The following is a 20,616-nucleotide window of genomic DNA, read 5'->3' on the forward strand; positions in this document are numbered from 1 at the left end:
AACTAATATGTACTTACATCTAAAAATAAGTACAGTGTACTTATTGTGTTCATATTGTGCAAAACACCTTTGCTAATATTGAGGTGGAATACTGATAAGGTTAGGGACAGATTTGGTGGTATGGGTAGGTTTAAGGGTGGGTTAAGGTGTAAGCAATGGGTCAACAGTGTAATTATAAATGTAATTGCAGAAACTAATTACAGATGTAATTACATTCAGTTATGTATTAAAATATAAGTACAATGTAAAAACACTTATTATGTATGTACATAATAAGTGCATTGTACCAAATTATTAATTTAAAGTAAGTACATAGTAGTTAAGGCCACCTAATATAAAGTGGAACTGCACCTTGATCTTTGAAATGTTTGCCCCTAAATTTCTCAGTTTTACCTTTTTCATAGCACTTTTTTCCTGGCTAAGTTTACATTTATAGCTCAAACTACAATACCTTTCTAAAAATACCCATTTATTTTTTCAAGAAAACGAAAAACAAGAATTCAGCTTGATTGTTCGTTTTTTGTTCAGGGGTGGAAAAATGAATAAACAGCTTGAATATTCGATTTCTACACCTGAGCGGAACGAAACGCCCCTTTCTGCTGATTGGTCAGCCGAGGATCAAACCAAGCCCCCGTCAGGTCTTCCGCAGTTTCACCAGTGGAATTCTATTGTTTTCTATATTTTTCAAAGGGATTTTGCTGCCATTTTGAATTTACACAATAAAAATATATATTTTTTTCCATTTCGAATGATGTTCTGCTCTTATCTGTATGACTGTAAATGACAGAGTATTAAGTTGTTTCCGCTGCTGAGGAAAGAAATTCAAATGATGGCGCTGGCGCCTCGCGCGCTCACACAACATATCCGTGTATATCATAGCACTGTTCATTATCAAAGTAAAACACCGTCAACCAAACATATAAAAAGTTATTATGCTTAATTAAATGTGTCTTGTACAATAGCCTATAGGCTAAATGTAACTTGTATAGTTGCTGATTGTTATTTTGCTTGCATATTGGGACCCGATTGAAGAAGCCTTCGTTACAAAAATATTTTAGCAGGTAAATCGCAAAGAGGCTATGGAAACTTTGGAATTAAATAAATGCCTTTCGGCGTTTTAAAATAAATGTTGTTTATAATGCTACTATTTTTAAATAGGCATATTTTTATTTTACATGGCTACTTAATTTTTTTTTATTCTTGTTTGTTTTCTGAATACCATTCATTTACGAATTTGCCATGAAGTGAGGTGAAGTAAATGTTACATGTACAACGACGGCGCGGAGAGAACGCACAACGACTTGCTCTGGTTGTCAGATAGTCAGAATGACAGTTCTTGTGTGAACGTTAGGCTTACACCAAAGTCAATGCCTATTCTTTCCTTTTTGTATTATTGTTTAAAATATTTAATGTACAATATTTTTTTACTTACTGGGCGACCAGGGTAGGCTGCCATCAAAAGGACAGCCATCAAACCCTGGCAACTAATGCAAAGTGTAGGTAAATTTATGTATACGTAGAAGAAAGCCCTGTCTATTCTTTGCCCCGGTACGGGTTTTGTCGAGCCATCGTTAGTGGTTGTTTGATGAGAAAAAGATTAAATGTAGTTGCAATAAACGCGTTAATTATCCGTTTAACTGCAGCAGGGGAAGACTCTGCGCGAAACTGCGGAAGAACTGGCTTGGGGCATGGTTTGAACTTCGACTGACCAATCAGCAGGGTGATTGGTCGTTTCGTTCCGCCCACGTGTAGAAATCGAATATTCAAGCTGTTTATTCATTTTCCACCCCTGAACGAAAGCGAAAATCAAGCTGAATTCTTCTTTTTCGTTCTTCTGGAAAAAATAAAAAAAAACGAAAAAGGAGCTGTTTTCTCATGTTTCTTCTTTTAATATTAAATCAAAAAACGAATGGACGAATGATACATGGATTTATATAAAACGATCTTGTTTCAGTTTAATTCTGAACATGACTGAATTTAACATGACAAAGCAATACAAACATTGTTTTTAGAATGTTCATAAACTGGCCATCATAACACACTCACTGGCTAAATGTAACACTTTATTAACTTTATTTGGTGCTTAGGGTCTTGTCATGTATTTTAGGTTTAATTTGTTTAATAAACTTTTAAGTTGTCCCAGGGCCAAGGCATTTGCCAGGGAAGTTATGCTGTTTTTGTTATGTTGATTTATTATGATTATGTTGTTCAGGAGGGAAATTACCTTGGAATATATATATTAAATCTAAGGTATATTTATTGTGTTAATAAAATCTCAAATCTACACTATCGAAAAATAGATTAATTTGATGTTCTAATGCAATGGCTTCACAATATACTGTATGTTTATAAATAAAATCCTCAAAAGTCTAATCTAGTATATTTCTTTGTTTCCCAAGGACTTGTAGATCAGAATGATCAGAATTTAATCAGAATGAAAATGGGAAATTATTCAAATAAAAATAATTGCACAATGTACAATACTTTTGACATACAAATATACAAAAATTTTGACATTACATTTCACCCCCCCACACACACACACACACATATATATATATATATATATATATATATATATATATATATAGACTAGAATGGGTATTGAGATAAAAGGTTTTGATCCACTTCAAATGTTGAATACTGTATATATACATATATATATATACACACATGTCTGTATGTATGTATATATGTATGTGTGTGTGTGTGTGTGTGTGTGTGTGTGCGTGTGTGTTTTGCGCATGTGAGCAATAAGGTACTCACAGCCATGCTGTTTATTCACAATACAGCACGGCTCGGTAACACTTTATAATAACTTTCATTAATAAATCATTAACAAACATTATAGAATGTTTAACTAATCATTATTTAATACATATTCACATATCTACAAATAGGAGATAATGTTACTAGTTAATGTTAACTAATGAACTTATTAAACATTACCAAATGTTTAACAGATCATTATTTAATGTAAATTAAAATGATTACAAATGTCATTAAACTTTTAATTGATATGATCATGCATTTGCATTCATATGATCATGTATAAAAAAAAATAAAATAAAAAAACTTCAAAAGATTTTGACAGATGGTTTACAATAATTAAAAGCTTCCATTAATAAATTAACAAACCTTATATAATGCTTAACAAATGTCAAATCAAACTTTCAATGCCTTTTAAAAATCTACAAATTATTTGAATAGTAACAATGATTACAAGTTTATTTGTTAATGTACTTTTGAATGGTTAAAAATGTCATTAAACTTCAGTTCACATATTAGCTCATGTTCATTTTTACATTTACAAATGTTGTGAAAATATAGCTTAATTAGCTATTTTAAGCAGTTCACAAGCTATTCATGTTAATATATTCATTAACACATAATCACAGTCTGTAAAGGTCATTTATTTAGTCTTTGTTGTGTAGACTTATACTATCTGTTAAGCATTGCATAATGTGTGTTAATGATTTAATAATGAAAGTTATTATAAAATGTTACTGTCCATGATACCAGGATGGCATAATTAAACAATACATAAATAATAATAATATTTTATTAATTTTATTAATATTATTAGCTTTAGTATTATTAGTTTTATAAATTTTATTAGCCAACCAAATACAAAACGTCCATGCTCAGCAAGGCTGTATTTATTTGATCGAAAATACAGTAAAAACAGTAATATTGTAAAATGTTATCACAATCTGAAATAACTATTTTCTATTTGAATATATTTTAAAATGTGAGCCCCTAAAGTTGACATTCCCCACCGGCAATGCAAAGCCTGTTTTTTTTCCACAACTTGGCACTGTACAGCATCTTAATCGGCTGGTGTCTGCGCAGACCTGTGCATTCAACTCTCTCATAAACACTATATGTGCAAATCGGTGGGCGGGGCTAAACAGGCAGTGATGCATGTCGAATTGCACTAACTGAAGACATAATGCATTGAATTAACAGTGCTTTCATTTTAATACCTTGTATTTTCAGGGCTTGCATTTTTAGGATCTGAAATTTAACAGAGTTCTTTGTTTAAGCTGTAAATATTTCAATTCAAAATATTTCACAAACATTTTCATAACTAAAAATTTAAAAAATTATATTCACCTTCCAGAATTCACTTGCCAAATATTCAGTCTTTTTAAAAATACTACGTATAATATTCGACAGGCAAATGTCGGTCTATTTTATTTCACTTTACAAATCCGCTTCCACAAATTCAAGTCATTCATTCACAAAAACTGATCTGCAGAAATCGAGCAAGCGATAAGTAAAAGTTATGATCAGTGGTGTAGTGGAGGGTATACACAGGTATATGGCGTATACCCACTCCTTTATCAGGCTTTGCGTATAGCCACTTCCAAGTCTGATGCACATCATTCAGTGGTCTCCTGCATTAGCCAAAATCATGACAGTACACCACATCCAGTCATATGTGAATAAATGCAAATATTTGCTAGAACACCCAGTAAAGACAATAACTGCAATGCGCAAATTTAAATTGCGAATAAAAAAATACAGTGGAAGCGCATAAATTTCGCAAAAACTCCCATATATCGCAAAAAATTTTTTACGTTTTTTGTATGAGGTGGTTTTTCAGGCAATTCGAAAAGGGAACATTTCGCAAAACTGCAATGGAAAAGGCTTTTTTCGCATTTATAGGTGACATGGCATATGTAAAAAGTCATATGATCATTCTTCAATGTACTATAAACTCCAAGAAACACTTCGTAGCCGCTCTCAAGTATGAGGGTCTTTCCCTGATATTAATGCTTAGACTATGTACCCTGCACGCATCTGTATCATATATATCAGCAGCGTCGCACACGTTTCTGAAGCGGCTCTCCGCGCTACTTCTGTAAAGATACACGCATACGCCTCTTTCGATTAAATAAAGCCAAAATTCGTCCAAATCCCACCAAAATCCGTTGCCATTACTTATCGCGAGAGAACAAGAACTCTAAACAAGAAATCTAAGTAACGAAAGCAATATATGTCTTCATCAGATTTAATGTTAGTTGTGTACATCAGCATCGGGTAAAACATTATAATCTCCTTTGCATTAGAGAAAGCTGCTTACATGTAGTCTACTCTGGGAAACGGGTAGCAGCGAACATGTTGAATTAAGCATAAACATAATCAGCTTTTCTTAATAGTGATACTCATGGATCGCGGAAGCGGGGGGGCCGCCCGGGCCTGGGCCCGGGTAACTTTTGAGGTCTGGTACAAATTATGACATACATAGGCTATAGACGCATATGGATTATTCATTAAAAGTTAGGCTACATTTCTTTGTTGCAAAAATTAAATAATAACTTAAGTATTGGGATAAATGTTCATTATAGCCCAGCACGGGCCTCATATGCCCTAGCCCGGCCCTTGTCAGACAGCTTATCAGAATTCTCAGCCCGAGCCCGTCTTCACCCAAAACACCTTATACTACTGTTTCATCTATTGAAATAGTTCAGTTTTAATGGCAAAGTGATTATATTTCGTTTCATTCTTTTGTTAAGTTAATTTAGAAAAACATTTGGAGCATTTTTGTTCATTAAATATAGGCTAAGTTTTTGTTTTTTAAAGTAATGACCAAGTGGTCAGCGAAAGACTGATCCTACACATTGGTCAAACACGCACAGTCTGTTTGATCAATTTTGCCTTCTCAAATCAAGACTAAAATAAGATCTATAGATATAGGCCTAAAAGAGTTCAAGTATAAAACAATGTTAGTTCAACATTAAACAGGTAAATGTGCGCTATTAGACGCATACCCAATCCTTTGTGCGGAGAGTGGAAGCTAACGCTGAACTGCAGGAAATGGAGGCGCCAGCGCGATTACTTGCATTTTTTTTCAGTGGAAACAATTAAAAATGTTCCGTCATTTTTGCTCGTAAAGGTAAGAGTAATACATCATTCGGAACTGTTAAGAGTCTTTTGGTTGTGTGCACTCACAATATCAACAAAACGTTGCAAACGGTGCTTTTATTAAATAAAGAAAACAAGCATGATGCGCTTTCTGTTGCCTCAACAGGAGCGCTTCACAAAAATTAACGGAAACTCAGCGAATACATACCTCACAGACAAGTATTGGCATTATAAATGCTGAATTAATACCAACATATAAAATTAAATTAAGGACATGCATCAGAAAATTGGGAATGTTAGACGACTAAATTTGTGGAAGCAAATTTGTAAAAAGTGAAATATGGACCGAAATTTGCCTGTCGAATATTACACATTGTATTTTTAAACAGATTGACTATTTGGGAAGTGAATTCTGGAAGGTGAATATGATTTTTTTAATTTTTAGTTATGAAAATGTTTGTGAAATATTTTGAATTTAAATATTCACAGCTTAAATAACTCTATACAAGATAAATAAAATACAAGGCATTAAAGTGCAAGCACTGTTAATTCAATGCATTATTTTTTCAGTTAGTGCAATTCAACATGCTGTTTTGTTTCAAAGACATTTATCATTAATTTTGCTTCCATATTAGTGTCTTCTGCTGACTTGCCAAGCATGAATTTTGGCGCGCTTTTTTCTCTGCATAGTGTTGCCATGGCATCTAGTAAATACCATGAATTTGGTTATGCTATCATACGTGGAAATGTTTAAACCACGTGTGTTACAATTAACCCTGCGTTAGTTTGTGCCCCGCGCACCCCTAAATAAAAGAACTTATATTGACAAGAAGTGAAAGCCATTAGAACGTTCCATTGCAACAGCGGTGTCCAGCAGCAGCCTTACGCTTCCGCCATTTTGGAGTGAACGTGACTCGGCAGTCCACTAGCTTGCTATGGCAAATATCAGCTTGCTTTGTTTAAAAAACGTACATTAAAGCTAGAATACACAACCTGAACGATGACAATTTTTTAACACACTCCTTTCCGTTGATTTCTTAAGAACTGTTAACTGTTAAACCATAAGTTTTATTATTGAAATGACTTTTGTATGTTTTGTACGTACTGTAATCTTTGTTCGTTATTATGGCAATAAAAAAATGAAGACAACATAGAATGACGTACAATCACTGGACTAGTGATTATCAAAAACAGATTTTCACAAATCTTTTTTGCAGTATTGTCTTGTATTAATGTCCGTTAAAGCATGACTGTAAACAAAAAATGATGTAAAAAAATAAAAACATAGCCACTGTCTCCAAAATTATTTAATGATTCAGTTATGACAGACACAGCAATGCATCATGTTCTGTAATGTCATCATGTTTGTAGTGTGTTCCAGTGAATTAAAACGTAGCCTACAATATAATGTATAAATACAATATATATGTCAGACCTATAATAGTAACAATAATAATAGTAATGTGTAACGCTGCATAAAATAAAAATACAATAAAACAATAAAACAGACAATAAAACAGGCTAAAACTGCCTGAAACTCAAATGTATAATTAATGGTTGGATTCCACAGCCGATAACGTAAAACATATATAATAATACAATACAACATTTACTGTAGTAGTAAAATTTGCTGATTTGAGAAATTTTATATTGCGCTTCAGATTTGCCTGTGAGGATTCACAAATTTTGAGTGCGTAAGATGTGATGGTCTCTGATCCGTACAAAAATCTAGCCATGTAGAGTGACTTTTTGCAATTTTTCGTGTCACACACTACTTCCCTTCAGTCATTGCGCTCTTTTATTTCCATTTTGACTTCTCTTTCGTTGCCATTCTTTCTGCTTCTGTGCGGTTATCCAGTTGGCATTTTCACGCCGAAATGGCGGCCGCGCTACAGAAGCGCCACCTAGTGGCTGTTACCAAAAAAGCATCAGAGTTTCTCCTCTTGGTATTCTGTACTCTTTGCCCTAAATAATCTAAAAGCCTGCTGGAAAAACATCAAAGGGTCCCCCTACTGGAGAAATAGATTCATTATCACACACACAAAAAAAATGATAATAATAATCCAGATGATTCCTCAACAGATAAGCCCCCAAAGAGCAAAAGACAAAAAAGTGATTTAAGCGAAAATCATCTTGAATTACTACAATTAGAGAAAGAAAAGAATGTAATTCAAATCGAGAATGCTAAGTTACAGGGAGAGGTGCTTCGAAAAAAAAGGAAATATTGCAAATGCAAAAAGAAAACTTACTACAGAACTACAACCAGTGCAGATAGTTTTTAGTGAACTTTACCAATGTAGAAAATAGATGAAAAAAAGGAAACTGACTACGAAAAGTTATTTATTTGTTTGTTTGTTTGTTTGTTAAATATATGAGTAAACAGTAGACTAATAATTCTGTAATGGTATTAACTATCCATTTATTTATTTGTTAGTTTAAATTTATAACTAGTAAATTGTTAGTTCTGTAATATCATAAATGCATGCTACTGTCATATTACTGCAGTAAAAGAAAAGGTGGAACCTACAATTTGAAATGGGCCATCTTTTTAAATATGAAAAATAAGCAATATAGAAACAATGTTTTTTTCAGTCTAAGGGAAAGAATGTGTGCTGCATAAAAGATTTCTCAAGTGATCACTTTTAAAGTAACATACACATGTAAACTATACTACATTTTACTACATTACAGTACTGTACTTTATAAAACGAATAGTTCCGGTCCTTGATCCTGACTGGTTAAGCCACGTTCTAAGATGTAGTAAATTACTCTACAAACATACACCGTTGTTTACTTCTGTGTGTTGATTGGCAACCACTTTGTTGCAACCACAACTGTTTCTGGGGAACTACATTGTTTGGTGGAAGAATACTGTTTTTATTTATATCATTACACTTAATTTGCTCTGTTCTATACTACGTATATACAATAAGCCCCGTGAAGCCATGGTTTACAGTGAATACAGTGATCTGAGCGCCTAAAGTTGAAAAAAAAAAAGCAAATCTGAGCAGAAAAGCGCCCGACGACATCGCGTTTTTTTCCATTGTTCAATCGAACGAATGGAGAGGCGCGCCTTCCGTTGTGGTGACGAAAGTTTTACCGTTGCTTAAAAAGTTCTGAGACTGCAGTGATGGAGGGGAAACTTTTCTAACCAGTCTATCGCTGGTTACCCGGAGCTGTATTTTTTTTAAGGTTTTTGCAGATATGACAGTTTACTTAACAGCAAAAACCAAAGATTTTAGAGCGCTTGCGCTATAATCCTTTGATTAGACTGACAGGACTGCTGCTTTGATGGTTGCCTAGCAACATAAAAAAACGCAACGCTTTTTCCAAACACCCTCTGGACAAGACCTCTTGCTGCAGTGTGACGTGTTGTATCATTTCTCAGTTATTGCTGTAGTTATAAATTATTGCTGCTGCTGCAAGCAAGTACAGGAACTTGGTACTGCCAAAGCATATGGTGATACAGTGCTGTAAGTAGTTAAGATATATTGCTGCTGCACAAATAGCATACAAAATAACCCTTAGCAGATCTATACAGGTGGAGCTGGGGAAGGTGGAGGGTTTCAGAGAAACTCTGAAAAGCGCGCTGCGAAAAGCTCAAGTGAATGCCAACCAGTCATTTAAGGTAAAAGTTCCCATCCACCATTTGGAAACAACCAATAGCGTAAAAGCCCAGGGCTGTTAAAAGCTGGAACATGGGTCACTGCCAAAATGCAGGTTCCATTTTTTTATTTAATCTCGTCACAGATTCCTTGCAGAATCTGTACCGTTTTGAAAATTCATCATCATCATCCTAACTCAATAGGATTGAAAGGGTCCCTTATTTATCTGTGAGGAGCTATTTCATTTTCTCCAATCCACCAAATAAGTGCTGCCATTTTGGGAATTTAAACCTCCTCAGTAGCAAGTTTAAAGTTAATCCTTAACTGAAATTTAAATCTGAGTTTAAAGTGACGGAGCAACAAGATTATAGTTAATCCAGGTTTATTGTAAAATTAAATCCAGGATCAAACTGATGGTTTAAATGTAAGCCTGCTTATTTTTAAACAAGGTTTAAAGTTTGGTGCAACAGAATTATTAGATAAACCTTGATTTAATCTAGATTTAAACTTAATCTTTATGGACCCTTTTCACAAGCCTGTGATGATGTGTTTCAACTGTCATCATCATTATAAATCCTTTAAAGTTTTTTATATTTTGATTTTTAAAAATATTTATGTACATTTATAACACTATATTTTGTATTATATTGCCTTTTCATCAAGTTACAAAAAAACTGGTTAATGCTATGTGAGGTTGTTTCTAATGCCGCGTCTGTGGGAGGGACGATAAATTTGACATTGTTCTCTCTTCTGACTGCCAATATCAGTCTAGCATAATTTCTTTCCTTTGATTGAAAGTCATGAAAACACTATTGTGTAGTTTTTCTTTTACTACTTGAGCAAATGGGAATGCAAAAAATATATTTGTGGTACTCTCCAATTCATTGCTCTCAGATTTTACCCAACTATGACGACTTCCACTATGACAAACCTGGAAATGTGAGAACGGTCCATTGGTGCAACCCACCCCTAGTCATGTAGTTTTCTTTAAAATATAGTTACCTAACATTCTAAGACAGTTAAATTCAGTTAGCTGCCTTTTTTTAAGTAGAACTTCACTCAACAAGTTTGCAGTAGCCATTCATCTTGTGATCATCTGTAGAAAACATTGTAAGTTTTGATGGTTAATTTATATTCAGTTTGCTGAATTTTTTGTTTATAAAGCTGTAAAAGAACTATATACGATAAATGACACTATTCGCTTGTTAAGTAATTGCTTAATGTGTCCAATGAGTGCACCAAGGAATGCTGTTCATGAAACGAAGTCTTGAAATGCTCTAAAACGTCTTTTCTCACTCAGAAAACGTTAGTATATGCAGTTTCATGAATGAAGCTGACCCACATTAAAAATATTTCATATGCATGAAAGGAATGTTATTTGTAATACAGAAAGACACTTCTTGATGTGTTAGAAGTTTTATGAATATCAAATTTAGTTAGAGCCTCAGTGCTTGAAACGCTTCGTTTAGGCCTTCTAGGAACTCCAAAAGTGTTTTTATGCATCTTGCCTCATGAAACGAAGTCTTGCTCAGAAATGCTCTAAAACGTCTTTTCTCACTCAGAAAACGTTAGTATATGCAGTTTCATGAATAAAGCTGACCCACATTAAAAATGTTTCTTATACATGAAAGCAATGTTATTTGCAATACAGAAAGACACTTCTTGATGTGTTAGAAGTTTTATGAATATCAAATTTAGTTAGAGCCTCAGTGCTTGAAACGCTCCGATTAGGCCTTCTAGGAACGCCAAAAGTGTTTTTATGCATCTTGCCTCATGAAACGAAGTCTTGCTCAGAAATGCTCTAAAACGTCTTTTCTCACTCAGAAAACGTTAGTATATGCAGTTTCATGAATAAAGCTGACCCACATTAAAAATGTTTCTTATACATGAAAGGAATGTTATTTGCAATACAGAAAGACACTTCTTGATGTGTTAGAAGTTTTATGAATATCAAATTTAGTTAGAGCCTCAGTGCATAAAACGCTTATATAAGGCCTTCTAGGAACGCCAAAAGTGTTTTTATGCATCTTGCCTCATGAAACGAAGTCTTGCTCAGAAATGCTCTAAAACGTCTTTTCTCACTCAGAAAACGTTAGTATATGCAGTTTCATGAATAAAGCTGACCCACATTAAAAATATTTCATATGCATGAAAGGAATGTTATTTGCAATACAGAAAGACACTTCTTGATGTGTTAGAAGTTTTATGAATATCAAATTTAGTTAGAGCCTCAGTGCATGAAACGCTTATATAAGGCCTTCTAGGAACGCCAAAAGTGTTTTTATGCATCTTGGCTCATGAAACGAAGTCTTGCTCAGAAATGCTCTAAAACGTCTTTTCTCACTCAGAAAACGTTAGTATATGCAGTTTCATGAATAAAGCTGACCCACATTAAAAATGTTTCACATGCATGAAAGGAATGTTATTTACAATGCAGAAAGACACTTCTTGATGTGTTAGAAGTTTTTTATATATGAAATTTAGTTAGAGCCTCAGTGCATAAAACTTACGTCTTTTCGCAGTTTAGTTGAAAGCAAAGGCCTTCTAGGAACGCCAATAGTGTTTTTAGGCATCTTAGCTCATGAAACTAAGGCTTGCTCAGAAATGCTCTAAAACGTCTTTTCTCAGTCAGAAAACGTTAGTTTATGCAGTTTCATGAATAAAGCTGACCCACATTAAAAATGTTTCACATGCATGAAAGGAATGTTATTTACAATGCAGAAAGACACTTCTTGATGTGTTAGAAGTTTTATGAGTATCAAATTTAGTTAGAGCCTAAGTGCATAAAACGCTTCGTTAGAGCCTTCTAGGAATACCAAAAGTGTTTTTAGGCATCTTAGCTTATGAAACTAAGGCATGCTTGGAAATGCTCTAAAACGTCTTTTCTCAGTCAGAAAACGTTAGTTCATGCAGTTTCATGAATAAAGCTGACCCACATTAAAAATGTTTCACATGCATGAAAGGAATGTTATTTACAATGCAGAAAGACACTTCTTGATGTGTTAGAAGTTTTATGAATATCAAATTTAGTTAGAGCCTCAGTGCATAAAACGCTTAGTTAGGCCTTCTAGGAACGCCAATAGTGTTTTTAGGCATCTTAGCTCATGAAACCAAGGCATGCTTGGAAATGCTCTAAAACGTCTTTTCTCAGTCAGAAAACGTTAGTTCATGCAGTTTCATGAATAAAGCTGACCCACATTAAAAATGTTTCACATGCATGAAAGGAATGTTATTTACAATGCAGAAAGACACTTCTTGATGTGTTAGAAGTTTTATGCATATCAAATTTAGTTAGAGCCTCAGTGCATAAATCGCTTAGTTAAGGCCTTCTAGGAACGCCAAAAGTGTTTTTAGGCATCTCAGCTCATGAAACCAAGGCATGCTTGGAAACGCTCTAAAACGTCTTTTCTCAGTCAGAAAACGCTAGTTCATGCAGTTTCATGAATAAAGCTGACCCACATTAAAAATGTTTCACATGCATGAAAGGAATGTTATTTACAATGCAGAAAGACACTTCTTGATGTGTTAGAAGTTTTTTGCATATCAAATTTAGTTAGAGCCTCAGTTCATAAAACGCTTAGTTAGAGCCTTCTAGGAACGCCAATAGTGTTTTTAGGCATCTCAGCTCATGAAACAAGGCATGCTTGGAAACGCTCTAAAACGTCTTTTTTCTCAGTCAGAAAACGCTAGTTCATGCAGTTTCATGAATAAAGCTGACCCACATTAAAAATGTTTCACATGCATGAAAGGAATGTTATTTACAATGCAGAAAGACACTTCTTGATGTGTTAGAAGTTTTATGCATATCAAATTTAGTTAGAGCCTCAGTTCATAAAACGCTTAGTAAGGCCTTCTAGGAACGCCAATAGTGTTTTTAGGCATCTCAGCTCATGAAACCAAGGCATGCTTGGAAACGCTCTAAAACGTCTTTTCTCAGTCAGAAAACGCTAGTTCATGCAGTTTCATGAATAAAGCTGACCCACATTAAAAAACATGTTCATGAAATGCATGAAAGGAATGTTATTTACAATGCAGAAAGACACTTCTTGATGTGTTAGAAAGGTTTTTATCATATATTTTTAGTTAGAGCCTCAGTGCATAAAACGCTTAGTTAAGAGCCTTCTAGGAACGCCAATACTGATTTTTAGGCATCTCAGCTCATGAAACCAAGGCATGCTTGGAAACGCTCTAAAACGTCTTTTCTCAGTCAGAAAAGGCTAGTTCATGCAGTTTCATGAAAAAAGCTGACCCACATTAAAAATATTTCACATGCATGAAAGGAATGTTATTTACAATGCAGAAAGACATTTCTTGATGTGTTAGAAATTTTTTGCATATGAAATTTAGTTAGAGCCTCAGTTCATAAAACGCTTAGTTAGAGCCTTCTAGGAACGCCAATAGTGATTTTAGGCATCCTAGCTCATGAAACCAAGGCATGCTTGGAAACGCTCTAAAACGTCTTTTCTCAGTCAGAAAACGCTAGTTCATGCAGTTTCATGAATAAAAAGCTGACCCACCATTTTGTTTCACATGCATGAAAGGAATGTTATTTACAATGCAGAAAGACACTTCTTGATGTGTTAGAAGTTTTGGCATTTCAAATTTAGTTAGAGCCTCAGTGCATAAAACGCTTAGTTAGTGGCCTTCTAGGAACGCCAATACTGATTTTAGGCATCTGTACTCAGCTCATGAAACCAAGGCATGCTTGGAAAACGCTCTAAAACGTCTTTTCTCAGTCAGAAAACGCTAGTTCATGCAGTTTCATGAATAAAGCTGACCCACATTAAAAATGTTTCACATGCATGAAAGGAATGTTATTTACAATGCAGAAAGACACTTCTTGATGTGTTAGAAGTTTTATGAGTATCAAATGTAGTTAGAGCCTAAGTGCATAAAACGCTTCGTTAGAGCCTTCTAGGAATACCAAAAGTGTTTTTAGGCATCTTAGCTTATGAAACTAAGGCATGCTTGGAAACGCTCTAAAACGTCTTTTCTCAGTCAGAAAACGCCAGTTCATGCAGTTTCATGAATAAAGCTGACCCACATTAAAAATGTTTCACATGCATGAAAGGAATGTTATTTACAATGCAGAAAGACACTTCTTGATGTGTTAGAAGTTTTATGCATAATCAAATTTAGTTAGAGCCTCAATTCATAAAACGCTTAAGTTAGAGCCTTCTAGGAACGCCATAACTGTTTTTAGGCATTGTTAGCTCATGAAATCAAGGCATGCTTGCTACTGTAAAAACGTCTTTTCTCAGTAAAAGAAAAGTTAGTTCATGCAGTTTCATGAAAAATCTGAACCATATTAAAAATAAGCACATGCATAGAAACAATGTTTTTTACAATCTCAAAAGAAACTTGTTGCTGTGTTAAAAGATTTTTTTATATCACTTTTAAAGTAACATGCCTCAGTAAACTAAACTACATTTTAGAGCATTCATAGTACTGTAAATTATAAAAAATAGTTTCATACAATCCATGATCCTGACATGTTAAACGTTCTAAATGTAGTAAATTACTCTACAAACATAAACCGTTGTTTACTGCTGTGTGTTGATTGGCAACCCACATTAAAAATGCTTCACATGCATGAAACAAATGTTATTTACAATGGAAAAGACACTTTGTTAGAAGAATACTGTTTTTATTTATATCATTACAAAATTTGCTCTGTTTGATACTACGTTTTTATATACAAAAGCCCCGTGAAGCCATGGTTTACAGTGAAAACAGTGTTCATGCAGTTTTTGAATAAAGTTGAAAAAAGCTAAAAATGTTTCAAATGCATGAAAAAATGTTATTTGCAATGTAGACTGACATTTGTAGAGATGTTAGAAGTTTTATGCATATCAAATTTAGTTAGTAACTCAGTTCATAAATCATTAAAAAGTTAAGAGACTGCAGTGATGGAGGAAAGTGTTTTTAGGCATGCAGCTCATGAAACGGAGCATGTTCAGAAATGTTTTTCAAACGTCTTTTCTCAGTCAGAAAACGTCCCAGGTTACGTATGTAACCATGGTTCCCCGAGGGAACGAGACGCTGCGTCAAACGCTTGGGGAACGCCTCCAGCGTGAGCACGCTCTGAATCACATGTGTAATCAGTCCAATAGAGAAGCGAGACGTCATAGGCGGGTGACGTCACGGACCAGGAAGCTTAAAAGCACGTGCGCCGGAGCCGGCATTCAGCTTAAATAAGAAGCGAAGTGCTAGCAGGGATGCAGGAAGTAGGGCCTGAGACGCAGCGTCTCGTTCCCTCGGGGAACCATGGTTACATACGTAACCTGGGACGTTCCCCTTCAGGAACTCGAGCTGCGTCAAACGCTTGGGGAACGCTATACCCACGCCGCCCTAGTTACAAGTCCCTGCCTAGTGTGTGTGCTAGGACAGGAGAACAGAGGAGCCAGGAGTGACTCGCAGGTCTAGATCATAAAATCTGACAAAGGTAAGGGGCGAGGACCATCCCGCAGCGTTGCAGATGTCCTGCATAGGGACACCAGAAATAAAGGCTTTAGAGGCAGAAATGCCTCGAGTAGAGTGGGCCTTAACCCCCAATGGAGAGGGAAGGCCCGAAGACTCATAAGAAAGAGTGATGGCATCCACGATCCAGCGGCTAAGGGTTTGCTTAGAAGCAGGGAGGCCCCTTTTTAGGGGGCCGAAACAGACGAACAATTGTTCTGAATTTCTCCACAGGGCAGATCTGTGAACGTATGTGTCCAGTGCTCGAACTGGACACATACAGTTAAGCTTTTGCTGGTCCGAATCCCGAAAAGGGGGAGGACAAAAGGCCTGAAGCACAACGGGCCGTGGTGGTACAGAGGGAACCTTCGGTACGTACCCTGGTCTAGGGTACAGAAAAACTTTGGCCATGCCAGGGGCAAAGTCCAAATGTGAAGGGGCCACAGAAAGGGCCTGAAGATCTCCTACTCTCTTTAGCGAAGATAAAGCTAAAAGAAGAACTGTCTTAATTGACAATAAATGGTCAGAGGACTCTTCGATAGGCTCAAAGGGGGGCCCACAAAGAGCCTCTAGCACCACGGCGAGGTCCCAAGTAGGGACCCGAGGTTGTACAGGAGGCCTCAGCCTCAGCGCACCGCGGAGGAAACGTACGACAAGGGGATCCTTGCCCACTGAAGTGCCACCGAGAGGGGCGTGGTAGGCCGCAATAGCCGCCACGTAAACCTTTAGGGTGGAGTGGGCTAATCCTGTGGAGAACCGATCCTGCAAAAATTCCAGCACTGTACCGACTGGGCAGTTAACTGGGTCTTGCTGGTGGTCTCCACACCATGAAGTGAAAAGTTTCCACTTCAGGGCGTACAATTTCCTCGTGGAGGGAGCTCTGGATTGGAGGATGGTCTCAACAACCTCAGTTGAGAGACCGGAAGCTATGAGGCGTGCCCCCTCAGGGGCCACACCCATAACTTCCACAACTCCGGGCGAGGGTGGAAGATGGTGCCTCCCGCTTGCGAGAGGAGATCCCTCCTGACGGGAATCTCCCATGGAGAGCCGTCGAGGAGGGAAATTAGGTCCGAGAACCATGCTCGGGCCGGCCAGTACGGGGCTACTAATAGAAGACGGACCCCGTCCCGGCGCACCCTCTCCAGAACTCCTGGGAGCAGAGCGATCGGGGGAAAAGCGTACAGACGAAGCCTCGGCCACGTCTGTACCATGGCATCCAGCCCCAGTGGAGCTGGATGAGACAGAGAGAACCAGTGGGGACATTGCGCATTCTGCTGAGTCGCGAAGAGGTCCACCTGAGCCTGGCCAAAAACTCTCCAAATCTGCTTCACCACCTCGGGGTGAAGCATCCATTCCCCGGGCCTCGCCCCTGCCTCGACAGGATGTCTGCTCCCGTATTGAGATGCCCAGGAATGTAAACTGCTTTCAGTGAGAGGAGTTTGTCCTGGGACCACACAAGGATCTGGTGCGCCAGCTTGTACAAGGGGCGCGAACGCAGACCTCCCTGGTGGTTGATATAATAGACCACCGCTATGTTGTCGGTGCGCACCAACACATGGCGGCCTATTAGGTCTGGGAGAAAGTGTTTCAGAGCTCGAAACACGGCCAGCATCTCCAGGCAGTTGATGTGCCAGGAGAGATGCCGACCGCTCCACAGACCGCGGGCTGAGTGGCCACTCATGACCGCACCCCAACCGGTGAGAGATGCATCCGTCGCTAGCGTTACGCGGCGACCAGGAGCTCCTAACACCGGGCCCTGAGACAGGAACCAAGGTTTCTTCCACATATCTAAAGCACGTAGGGCTCGCCGCGTGACTTTGATCATGCGGAACGGGTTTCCCCTCGGGAGAACCCCTTGGTCCTGAGCCACCACTGTAGGGGTCTCATGTACAGCAGGCCAAAAGGTATCACGTTGGACGCAGCTGCCATCAGACCCAGCAGTCGCTGGAACTGCTTTACAGTGAGTGACCGGCCTTCTTTCACTCTCTTGACTGTCGTGAGGATCGACTCGATCCGAGCAGGTGACAAACGTGCCTGCATCGTGGTCGAATCCCACACCACGCCCAGATAAGTGGTCCTCTGTAATGGAGACAGCACACTTTTCTTGGCGTTCAGTCTCAACCCCAGCTCTTTCATATGGGCGAGAACAACATCTCGATGTTGAACCGCCATGTGCTCTGATTGAGCCATAATCAACCAATCGTCGATGTAATTGAGTATGCGGATGCCCCGGAGTCGCAGCGGAGCCAGAGCAGCATCCACACACTTCGTAAAAGTGCGGGGGGAGAGTGCTAGGCCGAACGGAAGAACCCGATATTGGTATGCTTCGCCCCTGAAAGCAAACCTTAGGAACTTCCTGTGTTGAGGAAGGATGGAGACATGAAAATAAGCGTCTTTCAGATCTATTGTCACAAACCAGTCCTCGGACCTGATTTGTGACACAACTTGACTGACTGTCAACATTTTGAACTTCAGCCGCATGACTGAGCGGTTCAAATGTCTTAGATCTAAAATAGGACGCAGACCCCCATCCTTCTTCGGAACGATGAAGTATCGGCTGTAGAACCCGGATTCTCTGTCCTGAGGAGGAACCACCTCGATGGCCTCCTTCCTGAGGAGAGATACTACTTCTTGTTCCATTACCAGACCCTGCTCGGGGCCCACCACAGTAGGGAAGACCCCGTTGAAAGGAGGAGGCGGAGCACCGAACTGAATGCGATAACCCCGCTCTACAGTATGCAGGACCCATGCAGATACATTTGGCAGTAGTTTCCACGCTGCCAGATAATCTACTAAGGGAACCAGCCTCTCGAGACTGGTCTCTGGATGTTTCTGAACTGCTAGATCGGTGCCCTGTAGCGGCGCACCGGCAGGAACTAACCGAACTAACTGTTCTAGAGACCCCCGCAGGGGTGGCGAGCCCCCCAGCTCCGCTACGTTGCCGGGCGGAAGAGACTGGGGGAGCTCGTCGGAGACATTGGTCTCCTGAGGGCACTGAGGAGAGACGGACACCGTGGAATGCGGTGCTACCCGCCTCTCCCCAGCAGGGGCTGCCCTCAGCGGTCCTGCACGAATGTCAGGACCGCTTCGCCGAGGACCTCTTCGCCTGAAGCACAACCCTCAGGTCGGGCTTCGGCTTAGAAGTCCCCGGCTTAGAGCGTCGCTGATCTCGGTCCCGCTGCGGAGGAGCACGAGAGGCGACGCTCTGCTTCTGACTCGCCCTGTGCGAGGAGCTGGCACTCGGCTGGGGCTGCTCCCGCCCAGCAACCCCAAGAGCTAGAACGCGACGAGGGAGGAACCGCTGAAACGCCTCCGCTTGTTTACGGGCCTCCTGGTATCTGTCGACGACGGAATTGACGGCGTCGCCGAACAGGCCAGAAGGCGCAAGCGGGGCGTCTAGAAGGAAGACCCTGTCCTTCTCCTTCATGTCAGACAGGGTCAACCATAGATGTCTCTCCGCCGCCACCATAGCTGCCATGGACCTGCCGATGGCACGGGCGGTCTCTTTGGTGGCGCGGAGAGACAAGTCAGCGGCTCTCCTTAGCTCAGAGATGTTATCCTTGCTAATTTCGTCGCACTCATCTAGCTCTTTTAGCAGATCAGCCTGGTATGCCTGCAACACCGCCATGGTGTGCAGACAAGAACCAGCCTGACCTGCTGCCGAGTACCCCTTACCCACTAGCACTGATGTTGTACGCAGCGGCTTAGTGGGTAAGACCGGAGCCTTTAGAGACGAAGACGCCTCGGGAGACAGATAGCTTGCAAGCGTCTGTTCTACCCGAGGGATCGCTCTATAACCGCGCTCTGTTGTCCCCGCCACACTCCCATAGTAATCAGAGGCGGGGACAAAGAGACGGGCCGAGAATGGTTTAACCCACGATCTCGACACCTCGGTGTGGAGATCGGGAAAACGGCAGGCTCCGGTGTGAAGGAGGCGGCCGATTACGCAGGAAGCGTTCATCTAACTTACTTCGCTGCGGTTCGGCTTGTTTCTCGGCGGGCCAATCGATATTTAATTTAGCTACCGCACGAGTAACCACCTCCAAAAGCTCCTCGTATTGGGGCGAGTGTGGGGCCACCGCAACGCTTTCATGTTCAACCTCCTCAGAGGAAGAAATGAGAAGCGTTGAGGCTGTTCCCTGGGTGGAAGGAACCGCAGAACGGGCTTCCGATCCCTGAGAACGGGCCCCGGATCTACTAGGTGAGGGGAGATAGGGGTTCACCCGTCTCCATTCCCTCTAGTAGATCCAGCTGCGAACCCCACGAGTGCAGCTGCCGCTCCGCCTCGGCGGAAGCGGGGCCAGACCCGCGAGGAACGCTGGTGAAGGCTCCCTCCGCAAAGAGAGCCTTCCGGGAGCGGAGAGCACGCAGGGGAAGCCGCTCGCAATGCGGGCAGTCGGCCCCCTCGAGAGCCGACTCTGCGTGATCCGCTCCCAAGCAAACCACGCACAAGCTGTGTGTATCCCCGCTCGGAATAAAACGCGAGCAGGGAGGAACACACGGCTTGTAACTTGGATTGCTCTTATGTTTTATTTTCCTACACACTTTGGACATCGTGTCTCAAATAAAAGTGGTACACTGGCACCAAAAACAGACACGTGAAAACACACACCATACACAGAGCGCTTCGCTGAATAAATGAAGCTGAATGCCGGCTCCGGCGCACGTGCTTTTAAGCTTC

General features: G+C 39.7%; 1 pseudogene; it reads right to left on the reverse strand.

The window, feature by feature from the left end:
* Positions 1-16,853: 16,853 nt before the first annotated feature.
* LOC127176047 (uncharacterized) lies at positions 16,854-19,896 on the reverse strand (annotated as a pseudogene).
* Between the last annotated feature and the right edge of the window lie 720 nt (positions 19,897-20,616).

Source organism: Labeo rohita, chromosome 14 (assembly GCF_022985175.1).
Source record: "Labeo rohita strain BAU-BD-2019 chromosome 14, IGBB_LRoh.1.0, whole genome shotgun sequence".
NCBI classification, from domain to species: Eukaryota; Metazoa; Chordata; class Actinopteri; order Cypriniformes; family Cyprinidae; genus Labeo; species Labeo rohita.